The 14526-nt window shown below is 39.5% G+C and overlaps 1 long non-coding RNA gene and 1 pseudogene across 1 annotated transcript in view; one reads left to right on the forward strand and one right to left on the reverse strand.

Moving 5' to 3' along the window:
• The window catches only part of LOC118831760, a 42547-nt gene extending 37782 nt beyond the window's left edge, over nt 1-4765 (reverse strand). The window contains exons 1-2 of the long non-coding RNA XR_005009153.1: nt 4640-4765; nt 4207-4323 (exon numbers count right to left, since the gene is read on the reverse strand). This is a non-coding gene — a long non-coding RNA (uncharacterized LOC118831760). The remainder of the gene's footprint in view (nt 1-4206; nt 4324-4639) is intronic.
• A 1940-nt stretch (nt 4766-6705) lies between these two features.
• LOC118832143 lies at nt 6706-13545 on the forward strand (annotated as a pseudogene).
• The last annotated feature ends 981 nt before the right edge of the window (nt 13546-14526 follow it).

A 14526-nucleotide genomic window follows, 5' to 3' on the forward strand; every position in this document is an offset into this window, starting at 1 on the left:
TTAGAATGTAGCAAAAAGAAGTAAATGACTTCATGAGAAATCAAGAAATAATAAAACAGAACCAAAAGAATGAAAAAATAGAAGACAATGTGAAATATCTCATTGGAAAAATCACTGGCCAGGAAAATAGATCCAGGACAGATAATTTAAAAGTTATTGGACTACCTGAAATCCATGATTAAAAAAAACAAAACAAAACCTAGACATCATCTTTCAAGAAATTATCAAGGAAAACAGTCCTGATATTCCACAACCAGAGGGGAAAATAGATATTGAAAGAATCCACCAATCACCTCCTGAAAGAGATCCCAAAAGGAAAATTCCTAGGAATAGTGTAGCCAAATTCCAGAGTTCTCAGGTCAAAGAAAAATGTTACAAGCAGCCAGAAAAAAAAAAAAAAACAATTCAAGTACTGTGGAAACATAATCAAGATAATACAAGATTTAGCAGCTTCTACATTAGGGGATTGGAGGGTTTGGAATATGATATTCCAGAGGCCAAAGGAGCTAGGATTAAAACCAAGAATCACCTGCCCAGCAAAACTGAGTATAATGCTTCAGGGGGAAAATGGATATTCAATGAAACAGAGAGAAATAGAGGACTTTCAAACATTCTTGATGAAAAGACCAGAGCTGAATAGAAAATTTGACTTTCAAATACAAGAATCAAGAGAAGCATGAAAAGGTAAACAGGAAAGAGAAATCATAAGGGACTTATTAAAGTTGAACTGTTTACACTCCTACATGTAAAGATGATATTAGTAAGTCATAAGACCTTTCTCAGGATTAGGGTAGTTTGAGGGAATGCATACATATACATGTGTGTATATATATATATATATATATATATATATATTTATGTGTGTGTGTATGTATGTATGTATGTATGTATACATATATCTGAGTGTATATGTGTATATATATATATATGTATATATGTAGACAGAAGGCACAGGTGAGTTGAATATGAAGGGATGATATATAAAAAATAAAATTAAAGGGTCAGAGAAGAATGTATTTGGAGAAAAAGAAAGGGAGAGGTAGAATAGGATAAATTATCTCACATAAAAGAGAAAAGAAAAAAAACTTTTACAGTGCTAGGGAAGAGGGGGAAGGTGAGAGAGAAAGAGTGAACCTTATTCTCAGGCAATTTGTCTTAAGGAGGGAATAACATATACACTCAGTTGAGTATGAAAATCTATCTTACCTCATAGGAAAGGGGGGGAGGGGATAAGAGAGGAGGAATGATGGAAGGGAACAGGGTCAAAGGAGAGAATAGAATAAATGGGGGGATAGGATGGAGGAAAATATAGTTAGTCTTTTACAACATGACTGTTATGGAAGTATTTTACATGACTATACATATATAACCTATATGGGTGGGGAGGGAGGAAAGGAGAGAATGGGGAACTCAAAGTTTTAAAAACAAACGTTAAATGTTAAAAATTGTTTTGACATGCAACTGGGAAATAAGATATATAGGCAATGAGGTATAGAGATCTGTCTATGGGAAAATAGAAGGGAAGGGGAGAAGAGAAGGGGATGGGGGTGATAGAAGGGAGAGCAATTGGGGGTAGGAGTAATCAGAAGGCACCCTGTCTTGGCGTGGGGGGACAGGAGAGATGGGGAGAAAATTTGGAACTCAAAATCTTGTGGAAGTGAATGTTGGAAGCTAAAAATAAATTAATAAAAAAGAAGAGAAAAAAAGAAAAAGTTGCAGAATAGGTACTGACCTACATTAGTAGGAGAATTACTTAGACCAATGAAATCACAAGTTTGGTCCAGTCGTAGATATACACAGATATGTAGATTGATTTCTGTATATAATCACTTACCAGGGGGCCCAAAGTCATTATATGTCAGAGATTACATTTGAATCCGGATCTCTCTGATTGATAAGTATATGTTTTCACAAGAACATAGTCCACAGAGCCTCAAGTTACTTTAGTACTTAAAATATTTTTCTACCCAGATCCTAGCTGCTATCTTATCAATGGATGAACATTTGCTAAGCACCTATTTTTACCAGGGATTCTGCTAAGTGCTAGTGATACAAAAAGAGGCAAAAGACAGTCCCACCCTCAAGGAGCTTACAATCTAAAGATTGTGATTGTAATGAGTCCCAGGAAGATAAGCCTGCCACCTCAACAAATCACTTCCATTTTCAATTCCTTTTCATATGAAGTCTTTCACCTTGAAGCCTAGAGCAGAGATTGTCTTTCTTTTAGCTTGTATCTGTATTCCCAGCAAGATGCCTGACACAGAGTAAGTGTTCAATAAACACTTCTATCTATCTATCTATCTATCTATCTATCTATCTATTCATTCATCTATCCACCCATCATTATCCATCTATCTACCTACCAATTCAGAACCTGAGGTTCTGTTTACTACCTTATTGTTTTAGGTTAAATTTCTGCTTTTTTTTGTTTTTTTGTTTTGTTTTGTTTTTTTTTGGAGGTGGGAGGCAGGTCAATTGGGGTTAAGTGACTTGCCCAAGGTCATACAGCTAGTAAGTGTGTCAAGTGTCTGAGGCTGCATTTGAACTCAGGTCCTTACTCCAGGGCTGGTGCTCTACTCACTGAGTCACCTAGCTGCCCCTCAGGTTAAATTTCTGATACACATTAACTGTTTGACTCTGGGGGAGTCACTAAATATCCAGATATAGAAATGCATATATTCATATGTGTGTATGTGTGTGTGTTTGTATGTATGTATACAGACATATAAGGGGTAAGGCTGAGTCTATAATCAGAATCTCACATGCATACATACATACATATGTATACACATATATGCCCACATACACATTTATGTTTGTATGTCAGAGGCAGAACTTGAACCAAAGTTCTTGTGATTATTTACATATGTAATTATTTGCAAACATATTTATGTATTTCTTCCAGTTAGCAGTTATTTTCGGGGTGGGGGCTAGTGGCCTGTGTTCCAGGAAAAAAGGTAAACATAAAACTAAATGTATCTATATATCTATACATGTGTATACATACATATATACGTATCTGTTTACTTTTTCTTGTGAAATAAAAAGCTTTTTCTACCTTAAATAATTTTTTAAGACTTATAAGAAAAAAAATGTAGTATTAACCTAAACCCTTATAGTGAAATTTTAAGATATTTTGAGAAACTGATGGGAGCTAATGATTTTAATGGTGGTTAGATAGACTCTTCCTGTGAATCACCGCTTATCCTTGATAATAGGAATGTGAACTGCATGCCTTTACTAATTGTTCTTTGCCTCATCCATTAATCAGTGTTTAGTCTTAACGTGCAACACATTCAAAACTGGAACTTGATCTGAGGGAATTTCATAGAATCTCGGATCCATTATCTTGTTTTGATGGGCATAAAGAATAAAGTTCCAGGAAGTGTGCTTCTGGTAGGCATATTTACTGTGCTTTAATGGCCCATACTTTGCATGGTCATATTCTAAAGTCTAATAACCAGCAAAGTGATTGTGAAATAACCCTTTGGATATAAAGTACTATCTCAATGCTAAACAATAGTGGTGCTGGGTTAGACCCAACAGTGAGCAAAATGGAATAAACTACTCCCAGAGCCAACTGTTCTTCCCAAAGGAGATAAATTAACTCCAGTCTTTTAGTATTTTCCCCTTCTACTGTTATGATAACCTGTGAAAATGTATATACCTCATACAGATAAGCAAGGTGGTCCCCCAAAATTCCCCCCAAAGTAATGTATGCTCCTTGACTCTTTGTTGGATCATATTTAATAACCATATTTCCTTACTACTGTTGTTTTTGTCTTCTGACATTCTAAGGGGAGAGACTTTAAGAGAGAAGGATTGTGGGCAATTTATAAACATTAGCAGTATCAGGGATATCTTTTCTGAAAGAAAAAGGATTTTACATTACTATATACATATATATATACATATATATATATCCGTAAGCAGCCTAGAATGCCCAAAAAAAGAATATTTGAAGATGGTAATTAATAATTATAATAATAATGATACCACAGGGCAATTGGTTAAATCCCTATGGTGTCTATAACATTCTGAACAAGCAAAAATGTAGTCAGACTTTTTCCAGAATATCCCATACACACATACCCCACTCCTCACAATATATACATATATACAACATTGAAATTATCCATTGCAAGCTTCTCTCAAGCAACAGCCCAGGTTTCAATAACTGGAGGAAAAGCCTGACAAATGACTTACAATGCTGCCCTCCCTTAGATGAGGAAGAGAGGAAAGGCTGAAAAGTCCCTCTGAATGTATTCTTCAATCATGCATTTTTGCAACTCAATTTTTTTTGCTTAGCCTCTAACCCTGAACCTGAAAAAGAAAACCAAAGCATATAAGACTTCAGGCTGAAAAGGATCTCTCCTTCGCCTACTCCCTATCCCCCTCCTCCCCCCCTCAAAATTCACATGTATTAATTTAGCTTATCACTCAGGTCTGCCAAGCAGGCTTTTCTAAAAGGACTAGCTAAATCCAATGGTCTATTTGTCTTACACCTTTTAATTAAATGACCTCACCTAGTTTCTAGCCCCTACTTCCTCTCCTCGTATTATAGAAGCCTTTGCATTTTCCTTCTGATTAAAAACAAGTAACAGCTCTGGATAGTGAAATGAGAATATGTAGGACTCACAACAGATCGTAAGGTGTTTTCGCTTTTCAACCTGGATATGTCATGAGCATTTCATTCTGGTAAAAGGGAACCTTGAAATGTCAGGAGAATGATGACTAATCCAGCTCAGTCACTAGCAGGCTTTAGGTGGTGAGGGAAGGAAGGGCTCTTTGAAAATGGGGAGAGTGGTTGAAGCATGAAGCAAGAGTGTTCGATTTCTAGAAAGTCAACAGAAATGTTAAAAATTAGCCAAATCTGCTGTGTTATGGAAAATGATAGGAGCAGAAATAATAGCTGTATGACATGTGATTAAATATTTAATTAAGCTGAATACACACAAGTATCTTAATTCAGAACGTATTCTGTAGAATAGCACTCTACCAAAATGAAGAAGAGAAACATTTTAAACCCACTCTTTCTTGCTGATTATGTTTAATAGCTAACTTCCTCTCTACTGAACTTGCCACACAATCTCACACTTAGACCAGGTCATTTTATTTGTTTTCCTGTTCTGCTCCTAGGACCTGATTCTATGCTCTGAATTTCTGTCTGAGACACAAATTGTTCCTACAAATTCAGGATCTTTGATTCGCAGCATTACAGCCTTTTTCGTAATTATTCTAAATGACTTTTGAGTAGCTTTACACAATTGGCAAAAAAGACGAAGATGATGGCGTTATAGCCCTTCCACGCCAATGCTAATGTCTAAAAGATAATAATCATAATAAATAAACTCTCTTGCTCTCTGGATCCAGTGATTTTCTGTTGGAACCAGTGTTGGTCCTGGGGAAAACAGAGCACCTCTCCTTTCCTCTCCTCAATGCTACCCGCCCTCCCCCACACATATACCCACATATATAAAGAAGGAGTGACTAAGGCCTGACATCACTGTCCCTTGCCTGGCAACAATGCCCCCTGGAGGTTGTTTTTGTTGCTGTTGTATGTCTGACCTAATTTGAGGTTTTCTTGGCAAAGGTACTGCAGTGCTTTGCCATTTCCTTTTCCAGCTCATTTTACAGATGAGGAAACTGAGGCAGACAGGGTTAAATGACTTGCCCAGGGTCACATAGCTAGGAAGCATCTGAAGCCGGATTTGAACAATTCCCCTTGGAGACTGCAATAATTGTTGTCTGATACCCACCATTAACCCTACATTATGGTTAACAATCCCGCAGTCTTCCCGTTAAAAGGATGACTTAGTCAATAGACATAGGAGCAAGTTACCCTTTATTCCCTTCTTCCATTCTCTTATCTCCATCCTCTTCATCTGTAACTCACCCATATGGAGTCCTGACCACCTCTTTCAGTGTGCCCTCTGGGATTTCTGTTCCATATTAAATTAAATTTCTTTCATCTTTTACCCATTTCTTTTGCCATCCTTCCACTTATTAGTTCTCATTGAGCCCTAGCTTCTCCCTGATGACACTCCATCCTGGGCCATCTTACCCAACATTGTCTGTCCCTTCACTGACCCTGACATCCTCCTCTAACACTGTCCCTGGTGAGGAATTCAGATGATCCCTTACTCCCCATTTCTACTTCCAGACTCTCCTTTTCACCACCACCACTCAGCAATATTTCCTATTTTGAAATTGACTCAATTTAAATTTCCCACCCAATCCACCCTTCCCCACCAAAGGTCATTTTTTCTCCTTTCTCAAGAAGTTCATCATCTGTATCATTGTCTTCCTTTCCTCCTGAACTCCTACCATTGAATTAGAAGACATTAGCATTCATATTGATGCTCCCTCGAGCTCCCTAACTTCTCAAGTCTCTTCAAATCTCATGGTCTATTCTTTCACTCCATCATAGTCACACACAGAGGATAGTTACAACTTGCATCTCTCCATCACCCCAAAGTGTTCCATTTCCTTAATGATAATAAAAAGGTCTGACATTATTCTCTCTCACAATAACATCCTATCATTTCAGCTCTTCCTATGCCTCACCTTTCCCAAACCTATTCTCCTCCCTTGCTGTGACCTTCAATTCCCTTAACCCACATCATTTTCTCAGGCCATTACCCTTGATATGACCTCAGTTTCCTCCCTAACCATCTTGACCCTATAGTTCAACTCTAAGCCATCATGAATCCTTCACCCAGTTGTCATTTTGCTCCTTATCCCCTGTCAGATCTCAGCCCTGGAAAACTCCTGCTATCCACCTTCTCTACTCCTGTTTATATACAGCTGAAAGAACTAGAGAAATGTACACAATTACATTGAGCAAGTTCATTACAAATTCATGTTAGTCCACTTCAACAGAGCCTTCTCGTGGGCAAGACAATCTTTTTATTCTTCCTTAATTGATTGTCTAGCTTGCTCCCCTCAGAAGCTGTTTAAAACTTTTTTTCTTCATTGCTTCCTATGGTTCTTGCCATTTTCTTAACTGTGGACCTCTTTTTAAAAAAGTTTTTTTTAATTGATATCTTCTGTTTCTTACATCATCATACTTAGCCCAGGTATTCCTCTTTCCTCTCCCACAGATTGTTCCCATCTAACAAATAATATTTTTTTAGAGAGAGAAATGATCAACACAACTAATCAATACATTGGAAGAAAATCCAAACGTGTTCCATGAGTAACTCCTATGGACCTTCTACCACCATAAAAGGGTGGGCTAGGGTGGTTGTCTTATATCTCTTCAGTCAAGTCCTGCTTGATCTTTGTAATTCTGTTACATTATCTTTTGATTTGTTTCAGTGTGTAGAGACCCTGAAACCCTGGGAAAAAGAAATGAGGCCATTCTCTTTGAGCTACCTCTTCTTCCCTTTACTTTAACAGAAAACTTTAATGTCATTTCTCATTTTCTATACCTTTCCCCCAATTTCTGGTAATGATGTGGCCCTTGTCCTTATCAAAGTCAAACCTCCACATGTACCTTTGATCTTGTCTTTCACTAATCCTCTTAATTCTAGTGCTTTTCCTCTTTTGATTATCTCCTATCCTGTATAAAACTTACTTTGTATATATTTGTTTGCATGTTGTCTCTCCCGTTAGACTGCAAGCTCCCAATGTAAGGGACTACCTTTTGTCTCTTTTTGTAACTCCATCACTCAGCACAGTGCCCAGCACATAGTAGGTATTCAATACATGTTAATTAAACGAATGAATATACCTTCCTGTCTTCTTCTGAAGATAAAATTACTATGAAAATTTCTCTCAACTTAATTGTTTCCTATGTGATTTTACCTGCCTTGTTTTTGTATGTATAAAACATTTTAAATGTAATATAAACAAAATTGTCTACTTTATCTTCAGTGATTCTATCTTTTGCTTATTCATGAGCTCTTCCTCTATTTAAATCTGTGGAGGCTATTTCCTTCCTTGCTTGTCTATTTTATTTTTATGTTGTGACCTGTTATGTCTATTCTCTCTCACAATAACATCCTATCATTTAGATATAGATATATGGCCAATGAGCTCATAATGTCAATTTTTGATGGTCTTTTCTAACATCAGCCTTCCCAACCTGTTCCCTGTTCCATTTGCTTCCCCTCTTTTTTCCTTATACTCTCTGGGTTTTCATGATGCTACTATATCCAGGTTCTCCTCCTACTGAGGACTGCTCATTCTCAATCCACTTTACTGGGTCATTCTCAATAAATTTGGATATGCTCCAAAGCTCCATCTTGAGTCTTCTCTCTTTACAAACTCTCTCAGTGGATGCATCATGTTCCATGGGTTTAATTAACTTCTCTAAAAGGATGACTCACAAATCTTTATACCCAGACTTAATCTATCCCCCAAGCAACACTCCCACATCACCAGCTGCCTACTAAATGTTTTAAAGTGATTGTCCCAGAGACATTTCAAACTTAATATGTCCAAAATAAGATTCATTATCTTTGTTTCTCCAAACTTCCTCTTCTATACTTCCTTATTTCTGTTGAAAGCACCACCATTCTTTTAATCTCCCAAATTGGTAACATTACCCTTGACTCCTTACTGTTGTTTACCCCACATATATGACTAGTTTTGAGATCCTTGTCAAGGTAAACTCCTTAACATGCACTCATATCCTATCTCACTCTGTCTTCTCTTGTAGGTTACCCTTTCTATTATCCTCACTCTCCAATATTCAATCTCTTCGTATCTACTGGCTTTCTCTGCTGCCTGCAAACATGATCATGTTTCCTCCATCATTAAATCTTTTACTTAATTTTACAATCCCAGCTAGCTCTATATATGTCTTTCTTCTTTTGTGGCTATACTTCTAAGAAAGCCATTTACATTAGCTTTTTCCACTTTTCCTCTCACTTGCTTCTAAACCCTTGGCAATCCACCTTCTGACCTCATCACTCAACTGAAACCTCTCTCTCTAAAATTACCAGTGATTTCCTAATTGGCAAATCTGATGGCCTTTCCTCAATCTTCATCTTTCTTGACTTCTCAAGGTGTTTGACCCCGTTGATCGAGTTATCTTCTTGGAGACTCTATCTTGTATAGGTTTTCATGACACTCCTTTCTCCTGGTTCTCCCATCTGTCTGACAACCTTCAGTCTCCTTTGATGGATCTTTATCTGGATCATATCCATTCCCTCTGGGTGTCATTTCCTTCCCACATCTCAATTCTGAGCCCTCTTCTCTTTTTTCTTTTAGCATCATTCATCCCATCTTCTCTCATGGGCTCAATTTATCATCTTTGCACAGATGATTCTCATATCTATATATCAAACTCTAATCTCTCTTTTGAATTCCATTCTTGCATCAATTACCTTTCAGACATCTCAAACTATATCTGTATATCTCATAGAAATCTCAAACTTAACAAATCTAAAAGATAACTCATTATCTTTTCTCCCCACAAATCCTCCCCTCTTACTGGCTTTCCTGTTATTGTTGAAGGCACTCCCCATTCTCTCAGTCACCCACTCTTACTGGCATCCACTCTCCTTATCAACAATAAAACCTCTCACATATGTCCCTTTCTTTCTACTCACACGAGCACCACCCAGGTATAGGCTCTCCCCACCTTACACCTAGACTATTGAGATAATTTTCTAGGAGGTCTCCCTGCCTCATGTCTCTCTTTAATGCATCCTCCACTCAGCTGCCAAAGTGATTTTCCTAAAATTCAGATCTGACCATGTCACCCCTCTATTCAATACACTCTCTTGTCTCCCTGTTACTTCTAAGGTCAAATTTAAATGCTGCATTTGTTATGTAAAGCTAACCTGGACTCTTCCTAACTTTCTAGTCTTCTTATACCTTTCCTCCCTCCATATACTCTTCAGTTTATCAATACTGAACAATTTATTGTTCCTCAAACACAATATGCTATCTTCTGCCTGGGTCTTCATTGGTTGCTCCCCATACCTGAAAAGCTTTTTCCTCTCCCCTCTCCTTCCTGGCTTACCTAGCCTTCTTTGAAACTCATTGAAAATCCTCTGTGGGAGAAGTATCAAGACCATTGAGCTCTATATGGGTCTCCCGCCAGCCCAGTCCACCTCCTCCTCCCCTATCCCCATCCCATTCTCACCATTGTAGACTATCTCATCAGTGGAGGCACTTGTTACATTCCAAACTATGGGCTCATGGCACAGCAGTTCTTCAACTATGGAGTTGGGCTCATGTACAATGACTTCCTCATCCTTCAGGGCTATATAAACTTCACAGCAGACCAAGGAGATCTAACTTTAGTAATTAACAAAAAGATAACCCTGAACACCCCACTTGTTTCATCCCCAATGGACACAGTCACCAAGTCTGGGAGGGTCATAGCTGTGGCATTGACAGGAGGTATTGGCTTTATCCATCACAACTGCACCCCAGAATTCCAGGCTAATGAAGTACGCAAAGTGAAGAAATATGAGCTGGGTTTCATCATTGACCCTATGGTCCTAAGACCCAAAGATCAAGTCAGAGATGTGTTTGAAACCAAGGCAAGGCATGTCCCAATCATGGACAATGGCAAGATGGGCAGCCACTAATGGGCATCATCTTCCCTTGTGACATTGACTTTCTTAAGGAGGAGGAACATGACTGGTGCCTGGGGGAGACCATGACCAGGCAGGAGGATCTAGTGGTGGCTTCTGCACTAATGGAAGCCAATGAAATCTTGCAGTGGAGCAAGAAAGGCAAGCTACCCACTGTGAATGAGGAAGATGAGCTAGTAGCCATCGTTACCTTCACAGACCTGAAGAAGAATTGGGACTATGCCCTGGCATCCAAGGACACCAAGAAGCAGCTTTTGTGCAGGGCAGCCATCAGTACCCATGAGGACAAGTATCAACTTGACTTGCTGGCCCAGGCTGGTGTTGATGTGGTCGTGCTGGACTCTTCCCAAGGAAACTCCATTTTCCAACCTCCAGGTTATTGGTGGCAATGTGGTGACAGTTGCACAGGCAAAAAGCCTCATCGATGCTAGAGTGGATGCCTCGAATGTTGGCATGGGCAGTGGCTCCATCTGTATCACACAAGAAGTGCTGGCATGTAGGCAGCCTCAGACAACAGCTGTGTACAAGGTCTCAGAATACACATGGTACTTCAGTGTTCCCATCATTGCAGATGGCAGCATCCAAAATGTGGTCCACATCACCAAAGCTCTTGCCCTTGGAGCTTCTTCAGCGATCATGTGCTCTCTGTCGGTGGCCACCTCAGAGGCCCCAAGTGAGTACTTCTTCTCTGATGGGATCTAACTAAAGAAAAACTGGGGGAAGGTATCCTTCAATGCCATAGACAAGAATCTCAGCAGCCAGAACCATCACTTCAGTGAAGCAGACAAAATCAAAATGACTCAAGGGATGTCCAGGGCTGTGTCCATCCACAAGTTTGTTCCAGTGGTGGGATTCAAATAAATTAACAGCTGGTTCTCTGCCCTAATGACTGTTTTTTAATCAGTCACTTAGTAAGCGTTTATTAAGTACTGGACAACCTCAGTCCAAATCATGCATAAGTCACTAACCATATGAGTAGGGAGCAGATCTCAGATTTTTATTTTTGCTCATCCTATATTTGATATCATCTGGGCTCTGATACTTCACAGAGTTTCAGAATTAGCAGGTACCTCAGTGGCTAGCTAACCTGAATTCCTTGAGAATATAACAAAAAACATAGAAGTCCCACCAGAAGCAGATGCTTGAGCCATTCTCCATCATGGATAGAAGCTCTCTTCTCACTAGTCTCCCAGGCCAGTTTTTTTTCTCCCTCCTCTTTCCCTCCAATTCATCCTACAAACTGCTAAGTGAGCCAACCTTCCTAAACTGTCATTACCATCACGGGATCAGAGATTTAGAGCTGGAAGGAACATCTTAGATCATCATCTCCACCTCCCATATTATTCAGATAAGAAACTGAAGTCTGGATAAGTTAAATGATTCATTCAAAGTCATGCCCTAGCCCTGTTTAAAAATGTGACATTGTTCCCTACCTAACTACTTAACACTGGATTATAGACTATCTTTTATTCACCTCATTGTTGGTACTATTCTCTTGTCTCTACTAACTAGAACCTTAACTTCTTGAGGTAAGATATTATTTTCTATTTCTATATCCCCAACAGTCCTGGAGACATAACAAATATCTTAACATCTAGTTGTTTATTTAACTCCTGTAAATAATCCTGCCTAAGATTCTTAAGGAAGAAACTGAGCGCTGGTGTTAAGGCTGTTCTTAAGAACATGTAGGATACTTTCCTTTCAGCAGAACACCTACCGTCAATTATCCTATGAGTTCTTGAAACAGTCCTTTCCCTCCCTCCCTTTGCCTGTTTTACACCCTCCAGAGACACTATCTGACACTATCAAGCAAGAAGTAAACAAGGGGAGAAAGTAGGCTATTTGTATTGGAAAGACTCTACTTAGATGGGACGGGGTGCTAAGTATGCTGGCATCTTTTCCCTCACTAAATATAAACCAAACAAAAAGTTAGCCTGACAACTTTTTACCATTAGCCTTAAAAATTCCACAACACATTTCACTGATTCACCAATTTTTAAGTGATCTATTGAGCTTGGAGTTGTTTGGCACCTATTGGAAAGCCTGCTTGGGGAGGCAGGAAGGAGGAGGAGGAGGAAGAGAAGGAGGAGGAGGAGGAGGAGGAGGAGGAGAAGAGGAGGAAGAGGAGGAGGACGAGGAGGAGGAAAGAAAGCAAGGCAGGATGGCCTTTCAGCCACTCCACCCTGTGGCTCGGCAGAAGGGACCAGAAGTAAGAGTTGGGTGGGTGGAAAACAATGTTTTTGTGCCTCCTCTGAACCTTGACCCACAGTTGCCAAGACAAAAATGCCCCCATCAGTCAGCCACAGGAGACAACCCCTTCCCCACTCCAAGCATCCAAGGAGGAAGTGGCAGCACAGTCTGGAATACTGAAGCACTGCTGCCCAGGGACAAGCAGTTGGCGAACAGCCCTTCCCAAAGCTCCACCCTGCAGAAACCTTGGCTCAGCCAATGAGAGCCTGTGCACCTGGGACAATGAGATGCCCAGAGCACAGCTGGACCAATCAGAAGCCAGGAGCTACCCTGAGGAGAGAATGGGAAGGGAAGACAGGGAGGAGAAAGGATGATGGAAAGGAGAAAAGATCAAACAAGTTTCTCACCTTGGGAAGCAAGGGCTGCTTCCCTGTGGACATCACTACCGGTGCTTAGAAAATGCTGTTGCACAGATGAACATTAAAAAAGAGCAAGGAATGTAAAGTTGTGCCCACCTTAGAGAGAACCCTGATTACAAGTGCCATTTAACAACCGATTCACTGAACTCAACATAAAATTAGGTATTGGTTCTACCGAACCAGTGCATACTGACTGAATCCCACCTCTGGTTTGTTCCCTACTTGATTGGAAACATTCCTGCCAAGATATTGGTGTCAAGAGTCTAACTCATGTCAGAGCCATGATGTACTCAGGAGAGCTAAAATTTGAGAAGAGGACTTCTGCTCAGGTGGAAGGAGGTGTCCGTGGACTTCATTCATATGAGATGCAGCTCTTCTGAGAAGTGGTCTTGTTTGCTTTTACTGCCTCCCCCCTCCCTCTCTAGGATTTTCAATAAAAAGTTGGATATTTTAAAAAAAGACTTGGTTCAAATCCTACTTTGTGCAAGAGGCTTTCCCTAGCCCTTCTCCCTTCTAGTGTCTTTCCTCTGAGATGACCTTCCATCGATACTATTTTATCTGACATGTAAATTGTCATTGGCATGTTGTAATGATATAATAATCTCGAGTATTTATACAACTTTAAGACTTGCTAACACTTTAATCAGTTCCTCTGGTCCAATTATCACCCTCATTTTAAAGACAGGGAAACTGAGGCTGAAAGAGGTTGTGACTTGCTCAGGATCATACAGAGGGACTCAAATTCAGGTCTTGCCAACTCTAGGATCCACGCTCTGTCCAGTGTACCACTTAATTGCCTCCTCACTAGATTATGAGATACTTGAAGGCAGGGACCGTGGTATTTTGCTGTTGCTGTCATTGTTTCTGCTGTTATTTTCCTTTCATGGTACCTTTAGGGCTTAGGACAGTACTGAGAACATAGTAAGTACATAAGAGATATTTGTTAAATGACTTATTGACTGACTTAAAACAACCTTGAGAGACAGGCATGGCAGATACTTATCTCCATTTTATAGAAGATGAAACTGAAATTAAGATGTTTAAGGACTCAGTTTACAAATTTAGAAAGCGACAGAGTCAGTATTTAAAGTTTTAAATTTCCAAGTCTAAGTCAAAGCTCATGGAACTTAATCATGATGGTTCCAAAAAATAGACATTTTCAAAATTGTCTGACTATATTTCTGTGATTAAGCAATTGGAGGAAAACACGTCAATTATGAATTGAAAAGCTGACCAGAGAATGCAAATTGTTGTCATGCATAGCCAGCCTCAGTTAGGATGAGTTGGCTTCAAGTATTGTCTCTGAAATCTCAATGTCTACAAGTTCTACAAACCATGTGTCCTCCCAGCTCCTTCAAGCC

The sequence above is a fragment of the Trichosurus vulpecula genome, chromosome 9 (assembly GCF_011100635.1).
Source record: "Trichosurus vulpecula isolate mTriVul1 chromosome 9, mTriVul1.pri, whole genome shotgun sequence".
In the NCBI taxonomy this organism is placed as follows: Eukaryota; Metazoa; Chordata; class Mammalia; order Diprotodontia; family Phalangeridae; genus Trichosurus; species Trichosurus vulpecula.